The sequence below is a fragment of the Silene latifolia genome, chromosome Y, assembly GCF_048544455.1.
Source record: "Silene latifolia isolate original U9 population chromosome Y, ASM4854445v1, whole genome shotgun sequence".
Lineage (NCBI taxonomy): Eukaryota > Viridiplantae > Streptophyta > Magnoliopsida > Caryophyllales > Caryophyllaceae > Silene > Silene latifolia.
Window position 1 is genome coordinate 164,854,266 of NC_133538.1, and position 17,403 is coordinate 164,871,668.

Consider the following 17,403-nt stretch of genomic DNA (forward strand, 5'->3'; position numbering starts at 1 on the left):
ATGTTTATTAATTTGTCACATAATTGTTATGTGATTAAATTAATACTTCATTATGTAAGATAATTAAACATAAGACTATTAAGCATTTGTGGGACAAATATTATAAGACAAAAATGGACCCATATATTCTCAAGTGCACCGTCCAAAATGGTGAGCAAGCTTGAGTTTTTGGTTTTGTCATTTTGTTGTTGGAATGTTGCTCCAACATCTTATGACATGCTTTAATCATGCTAGGCTACTACCTACACATAAAGAATATTGCATAAGATAAAATGAGAAAACCAAAATGCTCTACATAAGGAGCATTTGGACGGCATATGTATGGAACAAGAGGAGAATAATTGTTGTTCTCATTTTTACTCTACCTTTCTCTCAAAATATCACACATGCAAATCCTCTAAACTCATATATACTCATTTTACTAATGTTTAGCAAATATCACTAGTGTAGTAATATTAGTTATATTAAGGGAATCTTACTATCTAATGTCTAGTTAATATTAGTAGTAATTTTGGGTCAAATATTGGGTGCAATCAAAAGGAGGGCTCCTAATATAGAATCTTAGAGGATCATCCTAATACTTATCATAGCTCAAGAACAAGTGAAGGTAGGAGACCTTACTTGTGCTCATTTCGTGCCATACAACAATGTAAGGAGCATTGTTTTTCCTTCCTTATTCTTTCATTTTGTTATGCATGCACTAGATCCACTATGACTAATTTAATATGTTGATTATTAAATCACTATTAGAAATGAATAATAATAGGTATATGAACCTAACAGCTCTTAGGGTCAAGGGAATAGTACCATTGACGGGGGATCGGTTCCAGTGATGATGGGAAGATTCGAGTAAAGAGTTCCTGTTTGACTCCCTTGATGGACATGTAATCCTTGAAGGCACGGATATGGTTCACTGGGTCCTCCACTCCCTTGAATTTGGGTACATTGGTTAAGGTGAAGTTGTCCGGCAGTTGATCCCCGACGGGATCGAACCTTTGGTTATTTTCAAGGTGGATGTTGTTTTTGCGGGCTATGAGTTGATCTTCTAAGAGCTTAAGCCTTTTATCAGTTTAGGTTAATGGCCGAGGGTTATTCTCTCCGGACTCCTTGCTCTCCAGGGTGTCAATACGGATCTCGACACAATCTAGGGTGACTTTGATGGCGGTGAGCAGACTAGTTAGTTGAGCATTTGTGAGATCTTTGTTGTTATCATCATTGTTGTTGGATGAAGCTGAAGACGAGCCATTGTCTGAGGCTGAAAACGGCTCATGTTACAACTTAATTCGACACGGGTTAACGACTAAACGCAAAAATCACACGGGCGGGAAAAAATCTTAGACTCAAAGAAACGAGGGCGACCATTAGTGGCACCTAGGTGCTGACTCGATCGATCGTGGGACGCTGTTAACTAAACCTTTACTCGGGTTCAACTTGATGGCGTTACGCCATTGAACGGGTCTCGGTGGTGAGACGACTCATAATTAAACACCCATAACTACGTTTGCTTTGACTCGGTAGACACGAGGCTGAATCGGAATGCTGAACCGAAATTTCCGAAAATAGGCATTTTCAAAAATACATTCGTTGCTTCATAGACGACTTTTTTAAAAAAAAGAATCTTCGAAAACCGGCTACTTAGGATTCGTAAAGGTCGTCTGAGGTTTGTTTTCGAAAGTCGGTTGAGATAGAGTTGTGACAGCTTTAAAAATGATGTGTCGTTTCTGAAGACGGGTTTTCAAAATTCAAAAGGTGAATGTTTAGAAAATCGAGGTTTGAAAAGTTTGAAAGCGTTGTGGTCTCAAAAACAGTGCGTTGTTTTTGGGGTTTGAAAAGGGCCATTATGTCGGCGTGAAGGTTCATTATGTCGCTTCGATGATGCTTTTGAAACGTGTTAGGCCTGGAAATTCGCACATATTTTAGGATAACATTTCACCCTAGCCTGACCATCAGGGTGTCAGGACATCATGATACCAAAAGACAAGCGCCAACCAAGGAGAGGACAACGGTCAAAATATAAGGACAATATTTGACCAATTCAAGGATAATATCATTGTAATACCCAGGATATTTAAGAACGCTGTTGACCGATCTTGTTGACCAAACAGACCTTAGGGATGAATGGGTGAGGGATCAGGCTTGTAACATGAGTTTTATAGGATTATTTACTCGACCTAGCTGAGGCTACTCGGCCGAGTATCACCTATACTCGATCGAGTAGAGCCTACTCGGCCGAGTACTCCTGTACTCGACCGAGTATGACTGCTGTCGACACGTTAATATAAACGCAAGTTCGCAAGATTCATTTCATTTCTCATTTCCTCGACAGTTTCTCTTTCTCTAACCCTAGCCTACCTCCCTCCCCTATCACCCCATAGCTTCACACTCTAATGTATTTAGCCTAAACCTCCACCATGGGCATGACGGGATTCGCTGAGGAAGGATGACGTGGGTGGTGGTCGTCTATGTCACCGTCGATGTGTAATGCTAGGTAAGTTTCTGCCTTGTGTTCATTTGAGTATAGTTGTGTAATAGGAGATGGTTATCATGGTTAGGATGCTTATTGGAGTCGTGCGTGGCTGTGTATGGAGGTCTTACATGCTTAGCGATGAGGTAGGGTTTCCCTACTCAGTTTACTGTAATTGATATAAGATTGTGATTGTATTGTATTGTAATTGTTGTTATCTACTGATCATCGGTGTATGGGTGCTGTGGTGACGGTGGTGATGTGGTTGTGTTGTGACGGTTGTGGTGTTGTGACAGCTGTGATGCTGTGGTGTGGTGATGATTGTGTTGATTGTGGTGGAGTCACTTGCGGGAGTGGCTTCACACCCTAGTTCGCCCTTCGTGGAACCCGTCACGGGAGGGGATGTGCACATTAAGGGATAGGGATTGTTAGTCACTCGTTGATGAGCTGGACTAGGTGGGATGGGCTGCGGTCACCCACTGGCGGCGAGGATTACCTGTTGCGGTGGGTAATCTGGCAGGGCTACACTCTTCGGGGTGTAGTCGGTTACTATGCGAGGTCGTGAGACTGGGATAGAGGATAATCAGCTGGTTACATTGTTATTCTGTCTTACATTTGATTAGTCGATGATCGACCGTTGTTGTTGTTTTTTGTAAAACCTGCGGTGATCCATTCGGGGATGGTGAGCGGTTGGCTTAAGCGGTATTGTTGATTGTGGCTGCTAGGATTGGAGGGATCGAGTCATCACGCTACCGGTCTAGAGAGGCAGTGTCATGAGTGTTATGGTTGTACCTTTATTATAAAGACGTTGTATTGAGTTATATTGTATAAGATATATTATTATTTACAATTGTTCTTTTATTGTCTAATTTGATCTACCTCCTCGGGAAACCGAGATGGTGACACCGTCATACACTGGGATGGTCTTTGGTAAGGCATTCTCGCGTGCGGGGTGTTACAAAGTGGTATCGTGAGCCGACGATTTTGGAACTCGAACCAATGAATCTAATGAATATAGGGTGTCAATTAAAATGAACCTGGTGTATGTACGTTGGGAGCCCCAGCCGATGCTAGATTTTGGGTGAGTAGGCGCCCTCATTTCAAAATCATGGCCCCGTCGGACTTAAGCCAGACACGGGAAAAAAAGGGTAGCTAGTGAGAGTCGTTGACTGCTTAGTGATGATTTTTGTGTGTATCTATTATTAGGGTGATATGTGTTTTGATGTGTGTGTGGAAGAGTTGGAGTGAGTGATGGAATTATTGCGATATGCGACCAGTAGTAAGTTAACCAATTTGTTTCACGATGAATGTGTTGTGTGTTGAATTGCTGCTTTGCAAAGGTGATTAAGGTGTATGGCTGGTGATTAGTAACATTAGAGATGATGTGACATAAGAGCTAAACCTTGCAGGTACCGTAATTAGATTGTTGAAGTATGCTATGTTGGGGTTGGTGTCCTTAACAGTTAGTGCAAGGACTTATAAACCTCTAAAAGGATCAAAGGGCATACTTTGGTATTATTATCAGTTGATCCACGTTTATCAATAACGGTTGGCTTGCTAGATAAGTTTGACGTTATTGTCATACAGATGGCGGTGATCAACTGGTCCCTAAAAGTCACACCTATAGGATACGTTCGAGAGATGTGACGGTATGAAAATACTGTCATGTAGATGCCAAAATTGACTAACCAGTTAGTCCGAGTTATTTGACTAGTAATTAGTCAAATGTGTGATGTTGAGATATTATATTTAATACGGATTAAATATCATGGGCTATGGCGAATTAACCAGTTAATTCGTAAAATTAAATATACGTGATTTATATTTAATTAAATGTATATTAAAAATAATTATACAATACTGTTTTGTCGGACACGTATTAATAATTCAGCTAACCCGTATTATTAGCTGATGCCTTAATTTCCGATAACCGATAACAGTTTATAATACAAACCCGTCATATACATTTTAGTATTTAACGAACCGGACCTCGAGTTAAAACCAAGAGGAAGTGGAAGCCCACTTCCCCTTGTGGGTCACGGTTTTGGCCGAAATAGGAGAACAAAAGGAGACCTCCTCCTTCCTACATTAAACCTAATCATCATTTGAAACAAAAATTAGGGTTTTGAAGAGTATTCTTCTCTGAAAAACCTGAGATCTCTCATCTCGACAAAACTCACATCAGTTCTCCCTATATTGCAAGGCAATCGGAGAACACTGTACTAGCACAAGGGCATATCTCGGACAAAGTCTTGGGTGTAACGATTAGGAGGAAATCTGCTTTGATTTCTGTTCTTTACGCCACAATTTAAAGGACCCGAGGTTATTTCTTGTTCCTTATCGTTTCTATTGTTTTTATGTTTTATGACAATATTCGCATGTCTAAATTTACGTTATAGTCCTGCAATTTAAGGGGTAGTATACGGATATTAACCTACAAGTGGTATCAGAGCGAGGCCACGTGAATTTTTCATGTGTTTTTCATAAAACGTTTTTGAAACGATGATTTTCTGCTTTGAAAACCGTGCCTAGTATACACGGCAGATTTTTTTTTCAAACCGTGTCATGTATTACACGGTAATTTCATGTTTTTTCGATTTGGTTGCATTGGGAACCGTGTCTTGTTTACACGGTTGCTCTTGTTGTTGTTTTGTCTCAAAAACCAAACCGTGCCATGTTTTACACGGCTGTTTTGTTTCAAATTACATGTTGTTTTTACATGTTGTTATTTTATACAGAGATTATAGCAACATGTCATGTTTTTGTCAATTGTTAAATTTTGTTTTGATGCGTTTTTGATCAAAATTGCAATTGATTTTGTCTTGACAAACTGTTTCACGAGGGTTTTGAAGTTTCAGCCATATAAGCATTCGATCGAGCGTATTTCTACTCGATCGAGTGCTGTTCTGTCTTGTTTTTGCTCGATCGAGTCCTGTTGTACTCGATCGACCGCTTTTTAAAAACCTTTTGCTCGATCGAGTCCTGTTGTACTCGATCGACCGCTTTCAAAACCCTCTCGCTCGATCGAGTTGTCCTCGTACTCGATTGAGTAGATTTGCTTGATATAAGCTCTCGATCGACCTCCGTTTAGTCGATCGAGTGCTCCCGATTAGCATACCCCTCGATCGACTTGCGTTCATCGATCGACCCTTTTAGTTCCTCGATCGAGCACTCATGTCCCTGGATCGAGGGATGTCGTCTTTAAAAGCTTTGGAAATTTGTTTCTTTTGATTTAAATTTTCTTTTGGCTTCAATATGTACTTTATACGGATATAGTACACTCGCTTAATAGTGAATCAGTTCACTCACGTACCATATAGTTGTTTTAAAGCGTCTTTAAAATGACGGATTATAATGGATTAAAATTAAATGATAGAAGCGGTTTTATCACATGAATTTTAATCATTAAAAGGTGGTTTGGATAAATTTAACATAATTACGGAATTATGTCACGAATGAATTTTTTTTAGTTGATGCATTTTATTTATCGTTAATTATGAATGCCGTGAATGCCTTTTTATTACGTATTTAATTTTTACAATTGATTGTAACTTAGTGTGGCCTTAGTAGAACGTGTTACCGTAATGATGGAACACGGTCTTGGTTGTATTTTGAGATCTCGCATCTCCGTTTTGGATTTTTCACTTGTAATTACAGTTTTAATTAGAATGTAAATAGGTTTATATTTGTAATTTTAAATTGTAATTTTTTGAGAAGACCAAAGATGGAGACCAGATGCTCACTCCCGCTACTTGGATCAAGATGGAACATCAAGACAAGCTTTTCGGGTCCAACGGTGGATTCCAAAGTTGTATTTTGTTCTTATACTAGGATAGGCCACACTAGGAAATTTTTATTTACGTATTGCATTCCTTTATTTATTTTTCGCAACGATTATTTGCATCATATTCCGCCTAAAAACCAAACCACCTATAATTTATTGCATGAAAACTGACACATATAGAGGTCACGAGTTAGTTTTCATTGACATTCTCATGTCACACGTTTTAAGCCATCATCCAAATAAATTCATTCACGACAGACGCTAGTTATTCGTTCACTTAAAATGAATTATAATTTTGTTGATGGGATCTTCCTCGTATAAACCAAAAATTGAGAACGGTCTTTATAGGTCAAACTCCAATGAGTCCCTTCTTCGTCGGTAGGCATACTATGACCCCTTCTACGTCGGGTAAGTTGGAACCGATTGACCTATTTTATCTCAACACTATGGTCACTCGTGCGATCCTGTGATCATGGTGGACTATAGATAGGATTTACAAATCTATCGACCAAGAGTTCTTCCTAAGAATTAGCTAAACATTGGCTTATCGGTTTACGAGAAATTGAGTCTTGGGATCACTTGTATCATTCTTGAGGGAGATCAATTATGCAAGTGCAAGAGTCTACATGTTTAAAATGAATTTTAAAATAGACTTAAATCACCTCGATGAGTTGCTTATTTCGTTTTGTTTTTCTTCTTTTTCGGTGTAGATCACGTATTAAACTCGCTAAACAACAAATGGTTGGTTCAAGTGATAACCCAATGCCAAGTGCCACATTGGACCGTGAGTCCTGGCTTAGGATCTTCATGAGTCGGATGAATCGATCTACTCGATCAAGAATGACGGATCCAACTTCGCGGACCGGGAGGCGGCATTACGGAATGCTTTGCCGCCGCTGACGGAAAGCTCGGATATCGCTTGAGCCCATGCCGTTAAAACCAGGCCCCACGGCTGGAATAAACGAGATCGACAAGTATAACGATTTCGCTTTAGAAGCGGGTGCGGTAAAGAACGTACTTATTTTTGCAATGGAACCCAATTTGCAGAAACGCTTCATAGCCCATGGTGCAAACAAGATTTTCACCACGCTCACTAAGGAATTCTCGAAAGCACCGAGAATCGTGACCTATGAGCATACCACTCGCTTCTTTGATGCGAGACTCCAGAAAGGGCCAACCGGTTAGCCCACACATTCTCAGCATGATTGAGAATGTCGAGAAACTGGAGACCTTTAACTGTAACATCAGCGAGAATATTGTTATCGACCGTATTCTTCACTCACTCCACGATGGTTATTCGCAATTCAGAGCGAATTACTATATGAATGATTTGAAGAAAACTCCCCATGAATTGCACTCCCTCCTCGTACAGACCGAGAAGGACATGAAGTTCGATGGGAGTTCGAAACAAGATGTTCTCGTTGTGTCAAACAAAGGAAAGGTAAGGGCAAAGCTCCGGCAAACCTAACAAAGAGGTAAGGCGAAGTTCAAGAAGTCGGGTTCAGGGAAGAGTGGTCCTGGTGAGGCGAGTAACTCATCGAGGCATGACAAAGAGCAAGAGTGAAAACATGGAATGCCATCATTGCCACAAGACTGGGCATTGGAGACGCACATGTCCTGTTTATCATGAGGACTTAAAGGCAGGTCGTGTTAAACCTGTTGGTATGTCTTCTCTCTCTTCTACTTTTATTCATATGATTGAGATTAACCACGCAAGTTACGGAACTTGGGTACTTGATAATGGTTGTGGTTCTCATCTGTGTAATCATGTGCGGGGGCTCCGAAACATCGAACCCCTCGTAAAGGGTGAGGTGGACCTGCGTGTTGGGAATGGAGCAAGAGTAGCTGCCATCTCAAAGGGGACATATGTGATCCAGCTTCCAAGCGGATTTGAGTTATCATTATATGATTGCTATTATGTTCCTAGTCTTTCCAAAAACATTATTTCAGTTTCTGCGCTTGATAAACTTGGTTTTTCATTTGTAATAGAAAACAATGCTTGCATTTTCTCATTACACGATATGATTTACTGACAAGGCGGTTTCCATGAACGGAATTTATGTTTTAGATCAGACCTCGGAAATATTACACGTAATGAATAAAAAGTTAAAGGTTGGTGACAAAGATCAAACGTATCTATGGCACTGCCGTATGGGACACATTAATGAGAAACGCGTAAAACACTCATCAAACATGGAGCTATCTCGGCCTTTGATTTTCAATCATTTGGCACGTGTGAATCATGTCTCATCGGTAAGATGACTCGGATTTCCTTCAAAGGTGTTGGAATGCGCGCTGCTGACCTATTAGGGCTCATACACACGGATGTATGTGGTCCTATGTCAATCACCGCACGAGAAGGCTATAGGTATTTCATCACTTTCACGGACGATTTGAGTAGATATGGCTATGTCTACTTAATGAAGCACAAAAGTGAATCCTTTGAGAAATTCAAGGAATACCAAAATAGGGTACAGAACCTATTAGGTAGAAAGATTAAAACACTGCGTTCAGATCGTGGTGGCGAGTATCTTTCTCACGAGTTTGATCAACACCTAAAGGACTGTGGATTGCCCTACGTTTAACTCCACCTGAACACCTCGGTTGAATGGTGTGTCGAACGGAGAAATCGAACACTACTTGATATGGTTCGATCCATGATGAGTCACACGGTTTTACCTGATTCATTATGGGGTTATGCTCTCTTGTCAGCCGCTCTAATACTTAACCGAAGTCCGTCTAAAGCTGTTGACAAGACTCCATATGAACTATGGAAGGGAACGGTCCCTAACTTGTCCTTTATACGGGTTTGGGGCTGCGAGGCTTATGTCAAGTGGAGACCTGAAGATAAGCTCGGCCCGCGATCGGTCAAGACATACTTTATAGGTTATCCTAAAGGATCACGTGGTCATTACTTCTATTCGCCAACCGAACAACGTGTTTTTGTTGCGGCTAGTGCGACATTCTTAGAGAAGGAATTTCTCGAGAGTGCAAAGAGTGATAGAACCTTCGACCTGTCGGAGATTCCAGGAACCAAACACCGAGCAACCATTGGAGGAACCCTGTTCCTTCAATCCCGGCTGCGGTGAACATTCCTGAGGAACCTAGGAGGTCGGGAAGAGTCTCTATTCCTCCGGACAGATACATTGGTATGGTCGAGGAACATGACATAGATGACGTAGTGAGGAATGAAGGTAGGAGTGATGATTGTTCTGATGAACATAAGGGTAAGGGATAATAGTTTCATGGCATAGTGAGGAATGAAGGTAGGAGTGATGATTGTTCTGATGATGGATGTACATATATACGTGTTGTTATGTGTTTATGTGGTAGAAATCAGCTTTAATAGTGACGAGCCAGTTGCACGGAACTCTGAACGATATTATTTAATTTTGCAGGAATAATGAAAAGTTATGACTTCCTCTTCACTTTCGGAAAACTCGACCGAGTAGGTGACTGTACTCGACCGAGTAGACCATACTCGGCCGAGTATCAAGCTACACAACCGAGTATCCGTTTTGTGAAAATAAATATCACTTCTGTTCTTCAATATTCGACCGAGTAAGAAGGGTACTCAATCGAGTAGTCCACACTCGGCCGAGTATTCCTAAGCACTCGACCGAGTAGTCGATACTCGACCGAGTATTCCCAATACTCGGCCGAGTATTACTGTTGCAGGACTTATACGGGTTATACAAAAACCCTATTTTCGTTCCTTTCTTTATTATTTCCGCCTCCCATCTTCACACTCCCTTCTCTCTAAAAACTCCATATCTTTCCTTTCTCAAGCTTTTGGGTAAAATATTGGTCTTCCTCTTGCTCTTGCTTGCCCCAAATCAGTTTAAGGTAAGATGTAAACCTAATTTTCTTATCTGTTTTCAAAGTTATGGTATAATTTCATGTTATAATTCGGATTTTCTTTGTAAAATAACTGAAATTTAGTTTTCAAATTTACTGATTTTTGGATTCAATCTTATGTAGACCTTGTGTATACCTTGTTTAAGCGATTTCATGGTTGAAAATTCAATTTCTGAATTCTAGGGTTATAGAAACAAAACTTTCTATGTTGTTGGTTGTTCTTTAGTTGAAACAAATTAAAGCTTATAACCATATGAGTTGTAAAGTAATTGGTGATTTGCCGATAATTCGTCTTGAAAAGATCGCTCCCAAAATCGATACACAATTGAAAAACAGCCCATCTTTTGCGCTAAGAAATTTTGTGTCAATCTCTTGTTAAAGATTGTTCTCTTGCAGTATGGTGAAAACCAGAGGCTTACCCGACAAAAGAACTCGTGCTAATGTCCAGCTTGAGACTGGCCAGTCAAGCAGTGAACCCGTAGTTCCGCCGGTGGAGGCACATCCATCGGTAATATTCTCTGATTTTAATCATCGTAAGGCTTTTGTGGCTCTTATGCGTCGTCCTTTTCGCCCCCACCTGTTGTGTTAACCCTGGTATCCTTGAGACTTTAGGGATCAAAGCGGACATATTTCATATCTTTCAGATTTTGGGTATGGAGGTGTTGTATCATCTGAGAAAGAAATCCTACCCCCACTTGACCTTAGAGTTTTTGAGCTCTTTTGTTTATGATAAGAAGGGAAAGACTGTTTCTTTTCGTCTCATGAATGAAGATCATGAGCTTACCCTAGACGAGTTGGCTGAACATTTGGGTTTAGAGGCCGAGGGGGATGATTACCTTAGAGATGTGGCCAAGAACAGTGGTGCATCTCTTTACCTTCCATATTTGACTGGCAGACCTGCCCCTAGTGCCAGTGCCATGCATATTAATGATGTTCAGCATATTTCCCTTCGTATGTTTCTGAGGATGATGACCTGTTTGTTGTACTCGAGAGATGATGTGAGCAAGCTTAATTCTCACGAGGTCATGTTACTTATGTCTTACCTCAACCTACACCGTCAGAAACCATTCTTCTACAGTGCCCCTGGTGTAGTGTGCTCAAGTCTTGAGCGAATGGCCCAGTCAGATACCCGACACATTGCTTGCGGGGCCATAGTGACCCGCCTAGCTTTGCGCCTGACAGATTTTGAGGCCCCACCTCCTGAGGGGAATGAGTATGTAGAGATTGTGCCTGCCATGGACGCTCAGTACTGGCGTCAGAACAGATGGTTGAGGAAGATGGATGACGGGTCTTATGCCTGGAGAGTGAGGGGAACTATGTGGATGGGGCTTCCGGACCCAGCTCATCTCCCTGTTTTTGATCATTTGGCTGAGTGGGAGACTTGTGCCATTCCTAGACCTGAGCCCCAGTCCTACCTGATTGACCCGCGGATTCTCTTGGACCTACCTGAGCCTGTCACCGTGCCTGAGGGACAGCAACAGGCACCTCCCCCATCTCGGGAGCGTCGCGGAGTGAGGCAGTCTAGGGCAGACCCGGTTGTGCCTGAGCCCTCTTACTCTGGCCCTGACTCCTACTCTTACCACCCTTATCAGTACTCGCCCTACCCCACAGTGTATGACCCCAGGATGCAGCCGCATGACCTGGCTGAGCGGATCTCCTCTACTTTGGCGCTCTGCAACCTACATGAGATGACCCTTAACCAGGGCATAGGGACACAGCTTGCACAGCCTGTCTGGTGGAGGGGACCGGGAGTGGATACGGGAGTATTCCACAGCTATGGTGTCGACCCGAGCTCCTGGAGACCTCCGGAGGAGACTGAGTTTGGCTACCTTGCGGGACCATGGGGAGCCAACTCTGGCAGTCAACTAGGAGGGGACTACTCCGCAGCAGCAGCAGGCTTTCTAGGAGCAGGGAGTTCAGGTGTAGGTACTTCTGGCACAGGTGGTGATGATGACATGGAGGAGGGTCCCCGTTATTGATCTTGTGTTATTAGACTGTTTGGTTTGATTTTTTTTGATGTTGGATGTATTTGGTTGTGATGGATTTGTTTTGTTGTGTTGGATTTATTACTTCTACTTTGGAGGTTGTTTTCGGAATTTGGCGTCTTCTGTTGGATGACTGTACTTGGCCATAAGGCCGTTATTTACTTTATTTAGCATGAGGAGACGAATGTATTTGGTTATGTTAGGCATTAGCTGTGGTTAATGTGGTGGTGAAAAGTTGAGTACAGGTTATTTAGTGAATGCTTTATGTGTGTCGTCAAAACGCCCACTGACTGTCTTAACTCGACCGAGCATAGCCACTACTCGACTGAGTAGAGCTTACTCGGCCGAGTATATATATGTACTCGACCGAGTAGAGCTCACTCGACCGAGTAAGCACTCCTACTCGGCCGAATGCAGCTGAAACAGAGACCTGATGTATAATAACGATGTGAATTGCACGAGTTATGTGAAGAATTGTATGAGGAGTTGGTTAGTCCTTATTTCGCCAGTTTATACAATAAGATTGATTATGATTATGTCACAGGTACATGATTGTTGAGATAACCTATTAATTTAGGAATGTTTCGTTATATAACATTGGTCGGTAGACAGAAATTTAATTGTCAAGGGGAGGAATACCCGAGTCTTTAAATGATGTAGAAAGATAATACAATACCATACAGTGCTGTAACTGTTACCAAACTTATGCGTGGATGTGTTTGGTGACGGTTATAATCGCCCCAGCTGTTCACGAATTTAGTTGCTATCTTGTGTTAACCCCATAATTCTTTTTATATGCTATTTAGTTGCGGAAATATTCGATTTGTACAAGTTGCAAGCGTATAATGTCATAAAGTAAGTTGTGCTACGAGAGTTTATGAGTAATGTCATGTGTGTAGTAGCTTTGGGCACGGGAAGTGGCTAGTGGTGAACTTCGGGGACGAAGTTCCTTTAAGAGGGGAAGAGTAATGTCGCGGAAATAAGTATTTATTTATGCATTTATGCCTGAAATACGTATTTAATTATACATATAATATTTGGAATCACATGTATGTTATGCATGTTAGCATTGGAATTTCATTCATAGGTGTACGGAATGTGGTGGTTGAGTACTGTCTTTGAGTATTGTTTTGCAATGGTGTATGGTTGTTAGTCGTTGTATCGCTTTTAACAAGAGAGTGCATTAGTATTGTTGATTAGTTTCTGTAAGTATATGTGAAGATTGGTGATTAGTATTGTTTGGAAGAGTAGCCATGATGGGTGTTTGTTGTTTGAGTAATGTGGTGTGACGGTAATGTCAGGATGGTTTGAGTGTGTGCGGAACGCCTTCGTGTAGGTGGTTAGTGTCACAGTGTGTAACCCTGAGGGGAGTGCGGGCTGAACTTCGGGGACGAAGTTCTTTTTAAGGGGGGAAGACTGTAATACCCAGGATATTTAAGAACGCTGTTGACCGATCTTGTTGACCAAACAGACCTTAGGGATGAATGGGTGAGGGATCAGGCTTGTAACATGAGTTTTATAGGATTATTTACTCGACCTAGCTAAGGCTACTCGGCCGAGTATCACCTATACTCGACCGAGTAGAGCCTACTCGGCCGAGTACTCCCATACTCGACCGAGTATGACTGCTGTCGACACGTTAATATAAACGCAAGTTCGCGAGATTCATTTCATTTCTTATTTCCTCGACAGTTTCTCTTTCTCTAACCCTAGCTTATCTCCCTCCCCTATCACCCCATAGCTTCACACTGTAATGTATTTAGCCTAAACCTCCACCATGGGCATGTCGGGATTCGGTGAGGAAGGATGACGTGGGTGGTGGTCGTCTATGTCACCGTCGATGCGTAATGTTAGGTAAGTTTCTGCCTTGTGTTCATTTGAGTGATTCTTTGAGTATAGTTGTGTAATAGGAGATGGTTATCATGGTTAGGATGCTTATTGGAGTCGTGCGTGGCTGTGTATGGAGGTCTTACATGCTTAGCGACGAGGTAGGGTTTCCCTACTCAGTTTACTGTAATTGATTTAAGATTGTGATTGTATTGTATTGTAATTGTTGTTATCTACTAATCATCGGTGTATGGGTGCTCTGGTGACGGTGGTGATGTGGTTGTGTTGTGACGGTTGTGGTGTTGTGACAGCTGTGATGCTGTGGTGTGGTGATGATTGTGTTGATTGTGGTGGAGTCACTTGCGGGAGTGGCTTCACACCCTAGTTCGCCCTCCGTGGAACCCGTCACGGGAGGGGATGTGCACATTAAGGGACAGGGATTATTAGTCGCTCGTTGATGAGCTGGACTAGGTGGGATGGGATGCGGTCACCCACTGGCGGCGAGGATTTCCTGTTGCGGTGGGTAATCTGGCAGGGCTACACTCTTCGGGGTGTAGTCGGTTACTGTGCGAGGTCGTGAGACTGGGATAGAGGATGATCAGCTGGTTACATTGTTATTCTGTCTTACATTTGATTTGTCAGTAATGACCCCGTTGTTGTTGTTTTGTAAAACCTGCGGTGATCCATTCAGGGATGGTGAGCAGTTGGCTTAGCAGGTATTGTTGATTGTGGCTGCTAGGATTGGAGGGATCGAGTCATCACGCTACCGGTCTAGAGAGGCAGTGTCATGAGTGTTATGGTTGTACCTTTATTATAAAGACGTTGTATTGAGTTATATTGTATAAGATATATTATTATTTACAATTGTTCTTTTATTGTCTAATTTGATCTACCTCCTCGGGAAACCGAGATTGTGACACCGTCATACACTGGGATGGTCCTTGGTAAGGCATTCTGGCGTACGGGGGTGTTACAATCATTGTCAATATTCGGATAATAATTGGAGCATTAATGGAGAAGATTTGGCAATAAAAGCCATGCAATTAAGAGAGTAATTAAGCGCATTAAGGAGCATTAATCCGAGCAATTAAGGACGAATATTCAGCAATAAGTACAAGATTTGGCAGCCGTTCAGCTTGGCTATATAAGGAGCACTTGAAGATTATTTGGACACAACACATACTTGAGCATACAACATTCTCACACAATACTTAAGCTATTTTACAATCATTTGTACTAATTACTCAATAATATAGTGAAATCCTCTCCTGGCTTGGTGCCCGTGGTTTTTCCCATTTAAGGGGTTTCCACGTATAAATTCCTTGTCTTATTTTTGATTATTTATCTTACTTTACTTTTCTTGTTTCATACCCTGCCGTGCATATTCACAGATAAGTTCGAGCTAGTTAACCCTGCTCAGACTAACCCTGGCCTGATTTCACCCTGCGTAAAATCTATACAAAACAATTGGCGCCCACCGTGGGGCATCTTACTCTTTAAAACCTTTTTTTCCATATCTCACAAAAATCCAAATAATCTACAAAAATGGCCCAGCCTACCGTTGAAGAATAATTGAACGCAGCCCTCCAGCAACTAGCTGAGTTTGAAGGTTTGAAAGACAAGGTAGCCCAAACTGAGGCTGAAATCCTTCAGTTAAGAGAATCTGAGTCAGCCCTGAGACAAAAATTAGAGAAAACTCAAGGAGCAGGTTCTAGATTCCAGCCAGGAACACCATTTGCATCAATCATCAAAAACATTGATTTCTCCAGCTTTGGGAGTCCAAGTGGCTCTAAATTTATCAATGTTAATGGCGATGGTGAGCCAAACAATAACAATGAAAAATCTGATGAATCTGTAGTAGCCATCTGTTAGGTTCATAAACCTATTATTAGACTCTTCTAATGGTTAACTAATTAACATTTTTATATGTGTTCTTTAGATTTGGTGCATGCATTGAAGGAAAAGTAGATCTATATACTTACATATTCATATATGTTTTAATTTAATTTGTCATAAAATTAACTAATGATCTTATGCATGCAAACATTTAAACAAAATAAAGAAGAAACTTTTTCTTACATTGGAAATTTGGTTAATATGGGCACAAGAGAGATCACCTTTCTCTCTTGTTCTTGAGCTTTCCCTTTTGGATGAACAAATACCCAAGTGTAGGATCTCTCCCAAGGATTTATACCCAAAGCTTACTCTTAATTAAAATTAATATTATAGTTACTAGTACAATATTAATATTGTATAAAAATGACCCAAAAATATTATAAAACACTTAATATTTTCGGTTTTGGGAGAGAAGAAGAAGAGAGCTTTTTTTATCTCTCTAGAATTCTTATTTTGGATGAGTAAAGAATGAATGATACACTACAACATTTAGTGTGTTATTAGGTAAATAAGATGAAAAACCATAATGGGTTTTCCATCTCAAAAACCGGGTGGAAGGGGGGGATTTTGGGGAGCCAATGCATGCTTGTGTTGTTCTTTACAATAAGCAATAGGTTGCAAGGCTAGTCTATAATGCAAATGATTGTGTTTTCCACTAATTTAAACAACACAATATTTTGTCTAATCCCCTCTTAATTTCGGTACACTCATAAAATGGAACCCATTTTATTTTTGTCAAATTTGTCAATATGTCACATGTCATATGTTACATAAATTTGTTATGTATTTTTAACATATTAAAAATCAACGTATTAATAAAGTACGTCATATACAAAAATCGACTTAGTAATTCATAATTACTTGTACCAAAATATTTCTCCAATTATAAATCACAATAAATTGTATTTATAATAATTCATTCAAATTTAATTGTTTCCTTAAACAATAATTTCATCCGAGTAATGATACAATTCGATTACTCAGATCGTATCTCATTTAATCAAATTTCAATGTGATACGTAAATTTTTCCTCCAAAATCGTCCGTCAATTTTCAAGTAATTTAATTAACTCGCAACGTTATACGATTAATTAAATGATCAATTAAGAGTGTTGCCCTATAGGTATGACCTAGGGGGTCAACTGATCACCACCGTCGTACAACAGTAATGTCAAACTCTAGTCAGCCAATCATTACCGATATATGTTGATCAGTTGACAGTAAAATATTACTTCCCAATTGTATTCTTTATAATGAGACTTAAACATGTGATCATCATGATCAACAGTTGTGATCGCATTATTGTCGGAGGACACATATTCCAACAATCTCCCACTTGTCCTCGACAAGTGTGCGTCACCAATTCTCTTGTCCTATTACTATCTCCCACTCAATGCAAGGCGTCTTTCAGGTCGTACTTGCAAGTGATCATATCGAGAGTGGTTTCCTCGATCTGGAGAATAACTGATTGACCGGATTTATCTATCATAGATACCTTCCGAGCGTGGCCACGCATTTCCAGTTCATTACTCCTCGAGTGGCCCTGAGATATTGTTATAACCCTGACTAGGGATGGACAATTCCTATCGC